This window comes from Hyperolius riggenbachi, chromosome 7, assembly GCF_040937935.1.
Source record: "Hyperolius riggenbachi isolate aHypRig1 chromosome 7, aHypRig1.pri, whole genome shotgun sequence".
Classification (NCBI taxonomy): Eukaryota; Metazoa; Chordata; class Amphibia; order Anura; family Hyperoliidae; genus Hyperolius; species Hyperolius riggenbachi.
The window spans coordinates 41095979-41110600 of NC_090652.1; the positions used below are offsets into that span (position 1 = coordinate 41095979).

The 14622-nt window shown below is 44.6% G+C and overlaps 1 protein-coding gene across 1 annotated transcript in view; it reads left to right on the top strand.

Moving 5' to 3' along the window:
• The window catches only part of LOC137524280 (interferon-induced very large GTPase 1-like), a 36587-nt gene that overhangs the window by 8315 nt on the left and 13650 nt on the right, over nucleotides 1-14622 (top strand). Inside the window, 1 exon segment of the mRNA XM_068243959.1 lies at nucleotides 5738-5855. The gene's annotated coding sequence lies outside the window, so the exon portion shown is untranslated.

Genomic DNA, 14622 nt, shown 5'->3' on the forward strand with positions numbered 1-14622 from the left:
ATTAGGTTTTGTGTGCTGAAGATGCAAATAAGCTTGCTGTGTTTACAAACAACATGGCTGCTGTCATTGTATCACAGGAAGAAGTAATCATATTCTATTGAAGCTGTTTGCAGCTAGATTTGCTGTGTAAACTATCTAAACGTTAGATAGGATATATAGACAAGTTACTTGTTATAGTTGGTTTTTCATCTCGGATCCGCTTTAAATTTTCTATCTGTAATTACAGATTCTGTATTTTGTTACCAATTTTGTTTATTGTTGTATACCATTGTCTGTATCATTATGTACCCCATATTTGTTTCTTACTCTGTACAGCACCATGGAATATGTTGGCACTTCTAATTTGCTGGCGCCTGTCTATTTCCCCCCTCGTCTGTGACTAATCACTACTGTAATTTGATCTCTCAGCGGTGTCAGCTGACTGCCACAGCAGAGCAGCTAATTTGTAAACACAGTATGTTAAACCTATGCCTGCTTCCATGAAAGCAGGAAGTAGTCACACTGCATATTTATTGCAGGATTTGTATCAGCGGTAACAAAGAAATGTTTTTCTTTAAAGGTTATTATGCTGTTGCTTATCTTTTAGAGCAGAGAGGATGTTCAGAGTTCAGGTCCACTTTGGACTATCTTTGGACTATCTTTGGACAATCTTTGGACAATCTTTGGACAATCTTTGGACAATCTTTGGACAGCACGGTGGCATAGTGGTTAGCACTCTTGCCTTGCAATGCTGTATTCCCAGTTCGAATCCCAGCCATGTCAACATTTCCAAGGAATTTGTATGTTCTCCCCGTGTCTGCGTGGGTTTTCTCTGGGCACTCCGGTTTTCTCCCGCATCCCAAAAACATACAGATAAGTTAATTGGCTTCCCCCTAAATTGGCCCTAGACTATGATACATACACTACATGATATAGACATATGACTATGGTAGGGACTAAATTGTGAGCCCATCTGAGGGACAGTTAGTGACAAGACAATAAACGCTGTACAACGCTGCGTAATTTGTCGGCGTTATATAAATACTTGAAAAAATAAATACCACTGGGGTGGACACTAAGGGCTCGATTCACTAAAGGGTGCTAAGTGTTAGCACGGCAGTGAAAAGCTGCTTTGCACATGCAAACTACTTAGCACCCAATTTTGCACGTGTAAAGCCTTAAAGGTCAACTGAAGTGAGAGGGATATGGAGGCTGCCATATTTATTTCCATCTAAGCAATGCCAGTTGCCAGACCCTCCTGCTGATCGTCTGCCTCTAATACTATTAGCCATAGCCCCTGAACAAGCATGCAGCAGAACAGGTGTTTCTGAAATTAAAGTCAGATCTGACAAGACTAGCTGCATGCTTGTTCCAGGTGTGATTCAGATACTACTGCAGAGAAATAGACCAGCAGGGCTGCCAGGAAACTGGTAGTGATTAAAGGAAATAAATATGGCAGCCTCTGTATACCTCTTACTTCAGTTCCCCTTTAACACCTGATAACTGATCTATCACCGGTTAGTGAATCAAGCCCTAAATCTCTGCCATCAGTAAGAAAACTAAATAAAAGCTGGTGCTGCTCCCACATCAATTCAAGAACACTAAAATCATGGAAAGAAAATGTTAAGTTTCAGTTTCCTAGAAAGAGAATGTTACGTTTTAGTTTTGTTTCTTTGGAAGCACTTTGCATTATCCTGCCTCCTCCTCCTCCATCTCATTCAAGGTTTCTCAGCAACTGCACTAAAATGTGTCATTCAGTGTAATATCGGTGTGGCACTGAGGTGAGTAGAATCATAACTGCAGTCAATGACTGGGAAGGGGGTTGAGTGTGATTCTTTTGGGGGTGTCTGCTTTCCTCTGCTGCAGTCTACCATATTGACAGTTGATTTCAATGTTATGTAGCTGCCTGGACACTTAATTTCATTTACTTTTTTATGAACTGTAACTATAGCTTATTTTTGAAGTAGGGCTTATATTTTAAAGAACCACTATAATGAAAAATGTAAAAAGAAAGGCTTTTGCTGATTGTCAGGTGTGGCAGAAGCTAAAGAGAACCTGTAGTGAAAATAACATCATTAATAAAATTGCTTAGATTTCTTTTACAATATTCATTTATAGATTATTTAGTCAGTGTTTTTGCCCATTGTAAAATCTTCCCTCTCCCTGATTTACATCCTGAAATGTAAACTGAATCTATGGAACGAGCACTATCACATTATTATTCACGGTTCTCCACTCTAGGGACAAACGTACACATTTTTCCATGAAAGAGAAAGTTCCCTATTTTTGAATGGAGTCCTGTATATAATTAAATATATACTCCAAAAACCATGTGTCAAAATTGAAAAATCTTTATTATAACACAATCACATACAAATAAAATCAATAAAAATGCCCCCATATGTCCCACAATAAAGGGACCGCCAAGGAATTTCTAATAATCAAGTAGTCACATATATTAATCCATAAACCACCATGCAGACATGGCCAGCCAACAACAATAATAAAGTGCTCAGTGCAAAAGAAACTGACAATAAATCTGTGTAAAAAACAATGATAAGGATTGCGGACTGCGATCCACACCCAGAAATCCGGATATGCGTCCCAGTCCACAATCTGTGCAACTCCAATACCTATCTAATGATATAATACAAAATATTGTGCAAACCATACAATAAAGTGCGTTACAGTCAATGGCTGGAATGGCTTACATGTGGATAGAGTGGTCCTGGCGTGGGGGTAATCGTGCCGAGTATATATTTAATTATATACAGGACTCCATTCAAAAATAGGGAACTTTCTCTTTCTTACATCCTGAAATGTATCACTGGTGGTGACATCTTTAGTTCTGCCAGGTGATCTGTGCGGAATGTTCGCAAGGCCTGGAACCCTCTTGAGTGTTTAGAGAGTGCTTTGAATCGCTAGCGATTTCCCTAAACGCTCTGCCAATGTAAATGGATGGTACTGATTCCAGTAGAGCGATTGGGATTAACCCCCTTGGCGGTAATCCCGAGCTGAGCTCGGGGTATGCCGCCGGAGGTCGCCGCTCAGGCCCTGCTGGGCCGATTTTCATTCTGAAAAGAGCAGCACACGCAGCCGGCACTTTGCCAGCCGCGTGTGCTGCCCGATCGCCGCCGCTCCGCGGCGATCCGCCGCGTGCAGCGGCGAAAGAGGGTCCCCCCAGCCGCCCGAGCCCAGTGCAGCCGGAACAAACAGTTCCGGCCGGCGCTAGGGGCTGGATCGGGCGGCTCTGACGTCAGGACGTCGACTGACGTCCATGACGTCACTCCGCTCGTCGCCATGGCGACGAGGAAAGCAAAACAAGATAGGCCGCTCATTGCGGCCTATCTTGTTACTTTCGATTGCCGGAGGCGATCGAAAGTACGCTTCCGGAGCGCCCTCTAGTGGGCTTTCATGCAGCCAACTTTCAGTTGGCTGCATGAAATAGTTTTTTTTTAATTTAAAAAAAACCCTCCCGCAGCCTCCCTGGCGATTTTAATAGAACGCCAGGGAGGTTAAGGAAATCGCAATTGCAGAACATGCACCATTTTGGGAGCATTTCCATTCTAATGGAGTGTATAGGAGCAAAATCCCTCCCAAAATTTCTTGAAAAACTCTATCACAAATCACTAGCGATTGCGATAGCGTTTTGTGCTTTCTAGTGGGATCTAGGCCTTAGTGAGAGTCCATGGGCTCGATTCACAAAGCGGTGCTAACCCAGTTAGAGACTTTAGACGTGATAACCATTTTTATCATGCCTAAACTCAGTTTAGGCATGCTAAGTTTAGGCATGCTAAGTTTAGGCATGCTAAGTTTAGATAAGTTTAGATTGCATGCAAAGTCCTGCACGCAAAGCAGCGCCATTAAACTCTATGCAAAGTGCACCAGACTTTGCTAGCGCAAAACTTTTGATCAGCTGTGCACTGCGGTGCTAACCCAGTTGGTGCTTAAACTTATCACGCCTAAACGTATCACGCCTAAAAACTTATCACACCTAAACTTATCATGCCTAAACTTATCACACCTAAACTTATCACACCTAAACTTATCATGCCTAAACTGAGTTTAGGCATGATAAAGGGCTTTTCACCAGCGTGCTAACTGTTAGCACCGCTTTGTGAATCAGGCCCCTATACACAGAGAGAGATACTGTTTGCTTGGCAGTTGGAAACAGCAGTTATTTCCTACAATGCAATGAGGTTCACAGACAGAAACTGGCCATGGTCATGACATCACACTGTGGGAGGGGTTTCACCTTAATATCAGCCACACAGACTGATTATCTATTTGAAAAAAGGTAAAGACTTCCAATGGGAAAGGGAGTATCAGCTACTGACTGGGATAAGGTTCAATCCTGGATTAAAGTTCCTCTTTAAATCTTTGGTTTTGGGTATTGAGCTGACCAGATGTAGAGCAGGGTGGGTGCGTCTGGTCGCCAGGTCCTGGGTGGATCAATTTTCCAAGATTCTGTGGGCTTCTGCCTATCTAACTCACAAAGGGCTCGATTCACCAAGCGGTGCTAACCCAGTTATCACGCCTAAAGGACTTTAGGCGTGATGACCTCTTCACCACTGAGTTAGCACCGTTTTTGCCTGCACTTCGCGCGAAGTTATCGCGCGTAAAGTTTTGCGCGCGCACCCGCACAGGCGCGCGCGCAAAGTCCCATAGGGTTTAATGGGCGCATCGCGCGAAGTGCGGGGCGCTTCGCGCGCACGCACGCGGGAGCGCGCGCAAAACTTTACGCGCGGAAACTTCGCGCGAAGCCCTTCTTATCATGCCTAAAGTGACTTTAGGCGTGAAGAGGGCCTTTTCACCACGGTGCTAACACTTTGCACCGCTTAGTAAATCGAGCCCAAAGGGTTAAACACAGAGCTAAGAAAAGTCTCTGGGGAGGAAGAGTTGGAGGAGAGGTCTGTCCAGCAGGTTCTGTCAGTTTGCATGGAAAGGGAATTTGTTTCCAGTAAGCAGCTCTGCTGAGAAGCTATTTCAGGTTACTGCGTTTTGGACTGACATTTGTGTTGCTTAGAGGTGAAAGCAGGGGCGTAACTAGAGGGGAAAAGTCCCTGCAACTGCAGGAGGGCCCAGAGGTGTGGAGGGCCCAAACTACTAACCTTCCCTTTCTCTGATACTCCAGATCATGTGTTTTGTGGCTACACTTGTTATGGGTGTGAAGATCCCGATGGCCACCCTTGTTTTATGCAATATTTTGCATCTCAACAGGGGTGCTGTGTGTTGGCCTCCTTGTACCCACAAGAAATGAAGGGCAGTGCAGACACCCCCACAAGGCATCCACTGCCCAGGAGTGCTGTAACTGCCCCTCAGGGAGGGGGGGACGAGAGAACATGGCCGGCAAACCCCCCGGACATGGCCGGTGCCCAGGGGGAGACCACCCATGCTGCCTCCCCCCCAAAGGATAGATACCCTACCTTTGTGAATTTACTTAACTGTGGTGCAAATTGCATGTCCTGGGAGCAATCACACTGATGGTGGGGTGAGGGGGGGGGGGGGGGGGGGTTTGAGGCGCAGTCAAGCCCCCCAGACCCTGCCACCGCTGGGTAAGCCCATCCGCACCTTCCCCCCCTCCCCACAACACCCCAGGAAGAAAGAACTCTTGACTTAATTGTTTCTAATTAGAGTTTAAACACTGCTGATTGCCATGCTCAATGCCTTGGATATTTTCTTATATCTCTTTCTTGTTTTATAGAGTTCAACTACCTTTTACCACAAATCCTTTGCTATTTCTTTTTGCACTCCTCAGACTTAGAATCCAGTAAACATCAGTACAGCACTGGATGAAGGACAGAAGAATTTGCCAGGAGCCTAGAAACTAATTGACCTCAACACACCCCAACTAATTACTAGAAAACAGTTCACAGGTGAAGATCGTTACCTTTAATAGCCATTAAAACCCAATTGTGTGAAGTTGTGTGCATGTTTATTAGGCAATATCACCAGGGTATGTCAACTTTTGATCAGGGTAATTTGGGCTGTTTGTGTAGTGAGCTTGACTTAAAAAGGGTAAACATAGTCGTTTGACAATAAATGGCTCCACCCAACCATTAACCATGAGTGAAGAAAAGTAATATTCAAGATAATGGGCGGAGCCTACAACCGCCAATCAAAATTCACCTATTGTGTTTCAAGGGGAATATTTACATTGCTGTCATTCTTACACTCTTAATGAAAGAGGCCTCAAATCTGGTACAGTCAGTCACTGGGAGACTGGGGTTTAAATTCTGAAAAGGGGGCGGGCCACAAGCAGCCAATCAGATTTGTTTAATTTCAGTGGGTAAATGCAACTTATTGATGCCAAGGACCCCAAAGCTCATACACTTAAGTAAAGTTAGAAACAGTAGGCAGAGCAAAAAACAACTAACTTTTTACATGGGAAAATATTAACTGCAGCCATTCTTACACAATTAGGGCCGTTTCCACTAGAGCGAATCCGCATGCGTTCTCTGCATGCGGATTCGCATAACCAATACAAGTGGATGGCCCTGTTTCCACTTGTCAGTTTTTTCCTGCGTTTTTCTGTGCAGGATTTTTCTGCACGGTAGAGCCTGCAGAATTCGCCTGCGTGAGGAATGCAGGCGATTCGCAGGCTATGTATTTAATAGGGAAAACGCACATGCGTTTTTTGCCGCGATTTCGCATGCGAATTCGCATGAAAAGTAATGTAAATTGAACCAGGCAGTGACATGGTTAAATTCGCATATACTCTGCCTATGCGAAATCGCGACAAAAACGCACGTGGAATCGCATCCGCATGCGATTTCGTCAGCGGTGGAATCCCGGCGATTCGCACCGCACTAGTGGAAACGGGCCCTAAATGGCAGGGTTCTCAAACTTGAAACAATTGGTTACTGGGTGAATAGAATTAATATACAGAAAAATGGGTGAAGCCTACAACAGCCAATAAAAAAATCACCTTTTGTTTTTTAAGGGGGATATTGAAACTGCTGCCATTCTTACATTGTTAATGGCAGAGGTCTCAAACGTGGTATAGTCGGTCATTAAGTGACTGGGGTTCAAATTCACTAAAGGGGCAGAGCCAAAAACAGCCAATCAGATTTATTTGCTGGATAAACTGCTTCCATTCACACAATTTTGATGCCAGGAACCTGAAGGCTTAGAAACTTCATTGAGTGACTCTGTGTCAAGGTTACAAAAAGTGGGTGGAGTCAAAAACAGATTTCCCTGGGAAAATGTGAAAATGTAAACTGAAGCCCTTCTTCACCGTTAATGGCAGGGTTCTCAAACTTTTTCATTTCACTTGTAAAATACCATACAAAAATCTTAGTAGCATTCGGCCCCCTTGAAGTTTTCCACATTTTGTCACATTACTGCCACAAACATGCATCAATTTTATTGGAATTCCACGTGCAAGACCAATACAAAGTGGTGTACATGTGAGAAGTGGATCGAAAATCCTACATCATTCCAAACATTTTTTACAAATAAATAACTGCAAAATGGGGTGTGCGTAATTATTCGGCCCCCTGAGTCAATACTTTGCAGAACCACCTTTTGCTGCAATTACAGCTGCCAGTCTTTTAGGGTATGTCTCTATCAGCTTTGCACATCTAGAGACTGAAATCCTTGCCCATTCTTCTTTGCAAAACAGCTCCAGCTCAGCCAGATTAGATAGACAGCGTTTGTGGACAGCAGTTTTCAGATCTTGCCACAGATTCTCGATTGGATTTAGATCTGGACTTTGACTGGGCCATTCTAACACATAGATATGTTTTGTTTTAAACCATTCCATTGTTGCCCTGGATTTATGTTTAGGGTCATTGTCCTGCTGGAAGGTGAACCTCCACCCCAGTCTCAAGTCTTTTGCAGTCTCCAAGAGGTTTTCTTCCAAGATTGCCCTGTATTTGGCTCCATCCATCTTCCCATCAACTCTGACCAGCTTCCCTGTCCCTGCTGAAGAGATGCACCCCCCGAGCATGATGCTGCCACCATCATATTTGACAGTGGGGATGGTGTGTTCAGAGTGATGTGCAGTGTTAGTTTTCCGCCACACATAGCGTTTTGCATTTTGGCCAAAAAGTTCCATTTTGGTCTCATCTGACCTGAGCACCTTCTTCCACATGGTTGCTGTGTCCCCCACATGGCTTGTGGCAAACTGCAAACGGGACTTCTTATGCTTTCTGTTAACAATGCCTTTCTTCTTGCCACTCTTCCATTAAGGCCAACTTTGTACAGTGCATGACTAATAGTTGTCCTATGGACAGAGTCTCCCACCTGAGCTGTAGATCTCTGCAGCTCGTCCAGAGTCACCATGGGCCTCTTGACTTCATTTCTGATCAGCGCTCTCCTTGTTCGGCCTGTGACTTTAGGTGGATGGCCTTGTCTTGGTAGGTTTACAGTTGTGTCATACTCCTTCCATTTCTGAATGATCGCTTGAACAGTGCTCCGTGGGATGTTCAAGGCTTTGGAAATCTTTTTGTAGCCTAAGCCTGCTTTAAATTTCTCAATAACTTGATCCCTGACCTGTCTTGTGTGTTCTTTGGACTTCACGGTGTTGTTGCTCCCAATATTCTCTTAGACAACCTCTGAGGCCCTCACAGAGCAGCTGTATTTGTACTGACATTAGATTACACACAGGTGCACTCTATTTAGTCATTAGCACTCATCAGGCAATGTCTATAGGCAACTGACTGCACTCAGATCAAAGGGGGCCAAATAATTATGCACACACCACTTTGCAGTTATTTATTTGTAAAAAAAATTGTTTGGAATCATGTATGATTTTCGTTCCACTTCTCACGTGTACACCACTTTGTGTTGGTCTTTCATGTGGAATTCCAATAAAATTGATTCATGTTTGTGGCAGTAATATGACAAAATGTGGAAAACTTCAAGGGGGCAGAATACTTTTGCAACCCACTGTATACTTTATTCCAAATGCTAGTACAAAATGCCCCTCAAACCCATTAGAAATAGCAGATCTGCGATGCCCCACCTAAGCTGAATCACAGCCGGCTGTGCCACCCATATAGGTTCCCACCGCATGCGTTCACACACATACATGGCAGTCTTTTTGCTCCCGGGAGTATCAATTAGCTGTCTGCAACCAGCATTCTATGCACACTGAGTCTCCAGTTTTCAGTGCTTGCCTTGTATGATGGCTGTGCGCTTGTTACACACTTGTCAGCAATGTCCGTTATGCAGGCAGATTTCACACAGAGCATATGTTAACAGCGCTTGTGGTTAGTGGCTTAAGCATGTTAGCACATTAGCACACATAGCGTAAAGCATGGGTTGCCGCTGAGGGCTCTCACCACCTTCTATGCTTTGGCCCCGCTCGGCTTAAAGAGACTCTGAAGCGAGAATAAATCTCGCTTCAGAGCTCATAGTTAGCAGGGGTATGTGTGCCCCTGCTAAACCGCCGCTATCGCGCCGCTAAACGGGGGTCCCTTCACCCCCAAACCCCTCCCTGCAACACTTGGTCGCAGACTTGGTCGTTCCTGGAGGCAGGGCTAACGGCTGCAGCCCTGCCTCCAGTCACGTCTATCAGCGGCGCATCGCCGCCTTTCCCCCGCCCCTCTCAGTGAAGGAAGACTGAGAGGGGCGGGGGAGAGGCGGAGATACGCGCTGACAGACGCGCGTGGGGCAGGGCTGCAGGTGTTAGCCCTGGCCCAACCAGGAAGCGCTCCCCCGCTGCACCAAGGGGATTTGGGGGTGAAGGGACCCCCGTTTAGCGGCGCAATAGCGGCGGTTAAGCAGGGGCACACATGCCCCTGCTATCTATGAGGTCTGAAGCGAGATTTATTCTCGCTTCAGACTCTCTTTAAGTCTGTTACACAGTCTTTGTGTTGTGTTGGATGTAATTACTGCTGGTAAAATACCAATGATTGATGCCAAGGACACCAAAGCTCACAAACTTGGTCATTGAGTGTGTTAGGGTTAGAAAAAGTGGGGAGAGCAATAGCAGCCAAATAAATACGTAATATATACACAGTATATATATATATATATATATATATATATATATATATATATATATATATATATATATATACACACACACGCAGGCCTAGTGCATACTTAGCAGATTGTCTTTGTGACTAAAGCCTACAGCCTGAATGTTAACATGAGAGATGGAAAGTAGGCCCAGAGGCAGGTGCAGAGATGGACTAAGGTGGAGTGGGGCCCTAGGCAAGGTATATATTCCCTCTTCATGGTCCTTTTGGTAATCTGAGGTGGAGAAGGGTCAGAGAAGTTGCCAGGTGGACCATTTGACACCCACTAAGTACCAGGCCCCTCCCAAGATTGCCTTGTGGATGATCCTGCGCTTTGCAAGTGTGGCGTTGGATAAACTGGCGGGTCTGGCAGGGAGCTACAGTACCAGGGAGCACACCACTGTAGGACAGCAACAGCAAACAGTTGAAGCAGTGGCTTAACTGCAATTCATGAGCACCCCCCAGCAAAACTCTGACCCCCAGGGCCTGATTTCTGGGAAGGCCACCAAGGTCAAGGCCTAGGGCGATAAAAATCAGCAGGGCGCTGGACTTTGAGAGATAAGAGGTCACATGTCAAAGTAAATCATCTCCCATGCTTTGCTCTGGTCTGCCTGAATTCCGGAGATCCCTGCAGAGTGTGTTTGAGGACAGTCAGTATGTGTTGTCACCGGATGATTATGGTTTATGTATGATGGTGGGGACATACAAGCTGCTGTGAGAAGTGCCAGCCTGGGTTTAGTAGCAGAACTCTTGAGTTCTGTAAGTTTTTTCATGCACAAATTCAGAATCACAAACAGGAATCTTCTCCCTCTGCGCTGTTAGATTTATTACTGGTCTGGTCAGCTCTTAAAGACCTGTGACCTGTTGAATTTATGGTTTGTTTGTTTTTTCCTAGGGAATGACCACAGCATTCTCTTTGCTACAGCTTAACTCTTTCCTGACTCATTTTAGAAGAGCATTGTACTTTGCTAGCTATCAGTGAAACAGGATGGCAATTATATTACATTTATTTATATTTGCAAAACAAACTATACATCTCCTTCTGATGCTGAATGTATATATACTTGTGTGCTTTAACATCTTGTTAGTATAAAGTCTACAAACATATACAAAGTCTGAAGAAGCCAAAGGCTCACTTTTTTATTTACAGTTAGCTAATAAATGTATCATTCTGTTTTAATAACTTCAAAACTTCCTACTGACTCATCTGTCCTTCCTTGCCTTGCCCTAAGCACTATATTGTCACTGTTTAAAGCACATCTATGTCAGCATGTGTGGTTTTAGATCTTCTACTCACATGTTCTCTGTTTTGGATGAGCTTCTTTCAATAGAGCTGCCCTGTCACCTGTTTGTGGCTCTGACTGTCTGTAGCCAGTCGCACAGAGGACAAAGAAGCAGCACATGCTCTGGTTACTCGTGCTCCTTGCAATTTAGCACTCATGTGCACAGCAGCCGAGGCCGGGAATGCTTTGGGCATGCACTGCTTCTTTGCCAAATGAGGGGCAGAGCAGCAAAATGGAGGGGAGCCCATTCAAACCAGTTATTGCTACTCAGAGGGTTGGAGAGAATTTGATGGGGGGGGGGGGGGGCGGTTGGTGTCAGCTGGCCTAGGGCACTTGGAAGTACAAATCCGGCCCTGCTGACCCCCCCTGATATTCTCACCCCTTCCCTTGCCTCCCCATGGTGCCCATCACGACCTTGGGCCCATCTCACAGGGGTCATAAAACAAGTGTGGCCATCATAATCTTCACACCCATAACAGGTGTAGCCACAAAACCACATGATGTGAAGCATCCCCCTGTATGGGAGGAAGGGAAGATTAATAGTTGTGGCCCCCACAGCTCTGGGCCCTTCTGTGATCGCAGGGGATGCTCCCCTCTAGTTGTGCCTCTGAGTTGAAGCCAGCAAAAAAGAACACACAGGTATGCGCTATGAGAATTTTAAACAGATAAATATGTGGTGTGCTGATCTATGCAAAACTGTAGACAATGCATAGTTGAACCAATCGTTATCTAGATTGCACTCACAGTCTAAGATTTCAGGGTACAGTTCAAAATATCACCCTTTCAGGCTCCTCCAAAGTCCAAACTACTGTAACAGGGGAGGGGAGGGTCAAGCTCCATGATCAGATCGACCTTCAGACCAACACGTCATAGGAAAGGAGAGAAGATCACATAGCGTAATCAAACTAAACACTGATGCCCCCCACCTTTCAACCATGATCACCATCTGTGCCGGGGACCCCCCCCCCAATGTGCCCCCACTCACCCTAAAGTCCTCCAATCAGTCCAGAGGTAGGATAAAATGGAATATGGGGGGACTGGCAACTGAACACGTGATGCGCTGACACTAAAACTGAAAAGCTCCAATAGTGTAAAATCGTTTTTTAACCTCCCTGGTGATATGATTATTTCCAGATTTTAGGGTCTAAAAGCAGTGCATTTTTTGCATGCTTTTAGACCCTAAAACCACAAAACAATCATGCCATCAGAAAGCCTGCGGCAGCCCCTGCGCCTGCTCGCCTCCCTGGGATGTAGCGATGCAGTTCTCCCTCCGTACTCCAGGTGGCGCTGTAACCCTGTAGTGAGATTGCCATCTGTCGTTACGCGCGTTGTAGCGCGCGCAAAATGCTACCGCGACTGTGATAAGAGCTATCACGGCTTTGTGAATCAGGCCCATGGTGTGCAGAAAACACATACTGAAATCTGGCAGACGAGTGTGCTCCCAGCCTCAACTCATTACACAGAACCGGCTCTGCAGCCTTCTCCAGCATCACTACAATTCACAGCACTTGGGGAGGGGTAGAGAGGTTGGGGGCTGGGCATTGTACACAAGACCCTGCTGAGCGCTGAATAGGGACTGTCTACAAATCTGGGTCTGCAAAGCTTTGCATGATTCCTTATCAGTGGCTGAGCAGATGAAGTCATTAGAACAAATGTGCAAAAAATAGAAAGCTTTTTCTCTCCGTGCCCAGACTCCTCAAACATTGCTACAGAACACAGCACTTGAGGAGGGGTAACAAGGCTGGGGGTAGAAGCGCTGTACACAAGACCCTGCTGAACACTGAATAGGGACTGTCTACAAATCTTTGTCTGCAAAACTTTGTACGATTCCTTATCAGTGGCTAAGCAGATGCAGTTATTATAACAACTGTGCAGAAAGTGTTTTTCTCTCCTTGCCCTTAGTTGTCAGTCTCTCAGGACAGGGCCCACTGTGGCTTCTGGGCCCCCCTGCGACTGCATCCCTTGCAGGGTCTATTGTTACGCCCCTGCTCAGCATAGACCTTGTGGCAGTCACCACGGGTCTAGCTCAGGGTTACCGCTCTCAGCTGCAGATTTTTAACCCCGAGCCTGACTCGGGGTTACCACCAGGAAGGTTATCCATTTCAGCCCGCGGGTATTTTTCACCTTATGCATCAGAGCAATTTTCACCTCCCATTCATTCGCCAATAACTTTATCACTAATTATCACAATGAATTGATCTATATCTTGTTTTTTTCCGCCACCAATTAGGCTTTATTTGGGTGGTACATTTTGCTAAGAATTATTTTTTCTAAATGCATTTTAAAAGGAACAGTAAGAAAAAAAATGGAAAAAATTCATTATTTCTCAGTTTTTGGCCATTATAGCGTTAAAATAATACATGCTACCATGATTAAAAGCTATGTATTTTATTTGCCCATTTGTCCCGGTTCAATCATTTAATTTGTGTCCCTATCACAATGTATGGCACCAATATTTTATTTGGAAATAAAGGTGAATTTTTTCAGTTTTGCGTCCATCACTAATTACAAGCTTATAATTTAAAAAATGTTCACAATATATCCTCTTCACATGCATATTAAAAAAGTTCAGACCCTTAAGTAACTATGTTTTTTTTTTTTAATTGTCATATTTTTTTCATTTAAAATTTTATTTGGGTAATTTTTGTGTGAGGGAGGTAAACGGTTAATTTTAAATGTAATAATGTGTGTTTATTTCATTAAAAAATGTATGTAGTTGTAGTTTTACTGTTTGGCCACAGTCCCAAAAATTTTTTAGTCCTGGAAGCGAGCATTCTCGCTTCCAAATAGCATAAGGAGGACAGAAAACTTTTTTTTGATAGGAAATTTTTGTACAGCAGAAGGGAATGGCAGCGCTTCCAAACAGACGCTGCACCTGAATTGACTACCTGCACAAGTATGCAGAGCTTGAATAACAGGCAGATTACACACCTTGCATTCAAAATAGGTACAGTAAAAGAAGGACGTTAGCTTCAGCATAAGTTGTGCACAAATTATCCCTAATAGACTCTCCCATGGCGATGACGGGCCCCCACGGGAGAGACCTAACCACTAATCTAACAGTGAAGCATATATAATAGTGAAGCATGTTCAAACAGTGAACCATAGTTAATCAAAGGTTAAAACCAAAAACTAGTCTAACAGTGAAGCATATTCGACAGTGAACCATAGCTAATATAAAGTTAAAAACATTATCCTTACCTGGTGCAGCTAACCATAAATGGTATACACATTTTTTCAAAAAGACAGCAAACAATCGGCAGCGTATGTGAATTGCATATGGGCCCTGATCTGCTGCATGCTTGTTCAGGGGCTATGGCTAATAGTATTAGAGGCAGAGGATCAGCAGGGCTGCCATTCAACTGGTATTGCTTAAAAGGAAATAAACATGG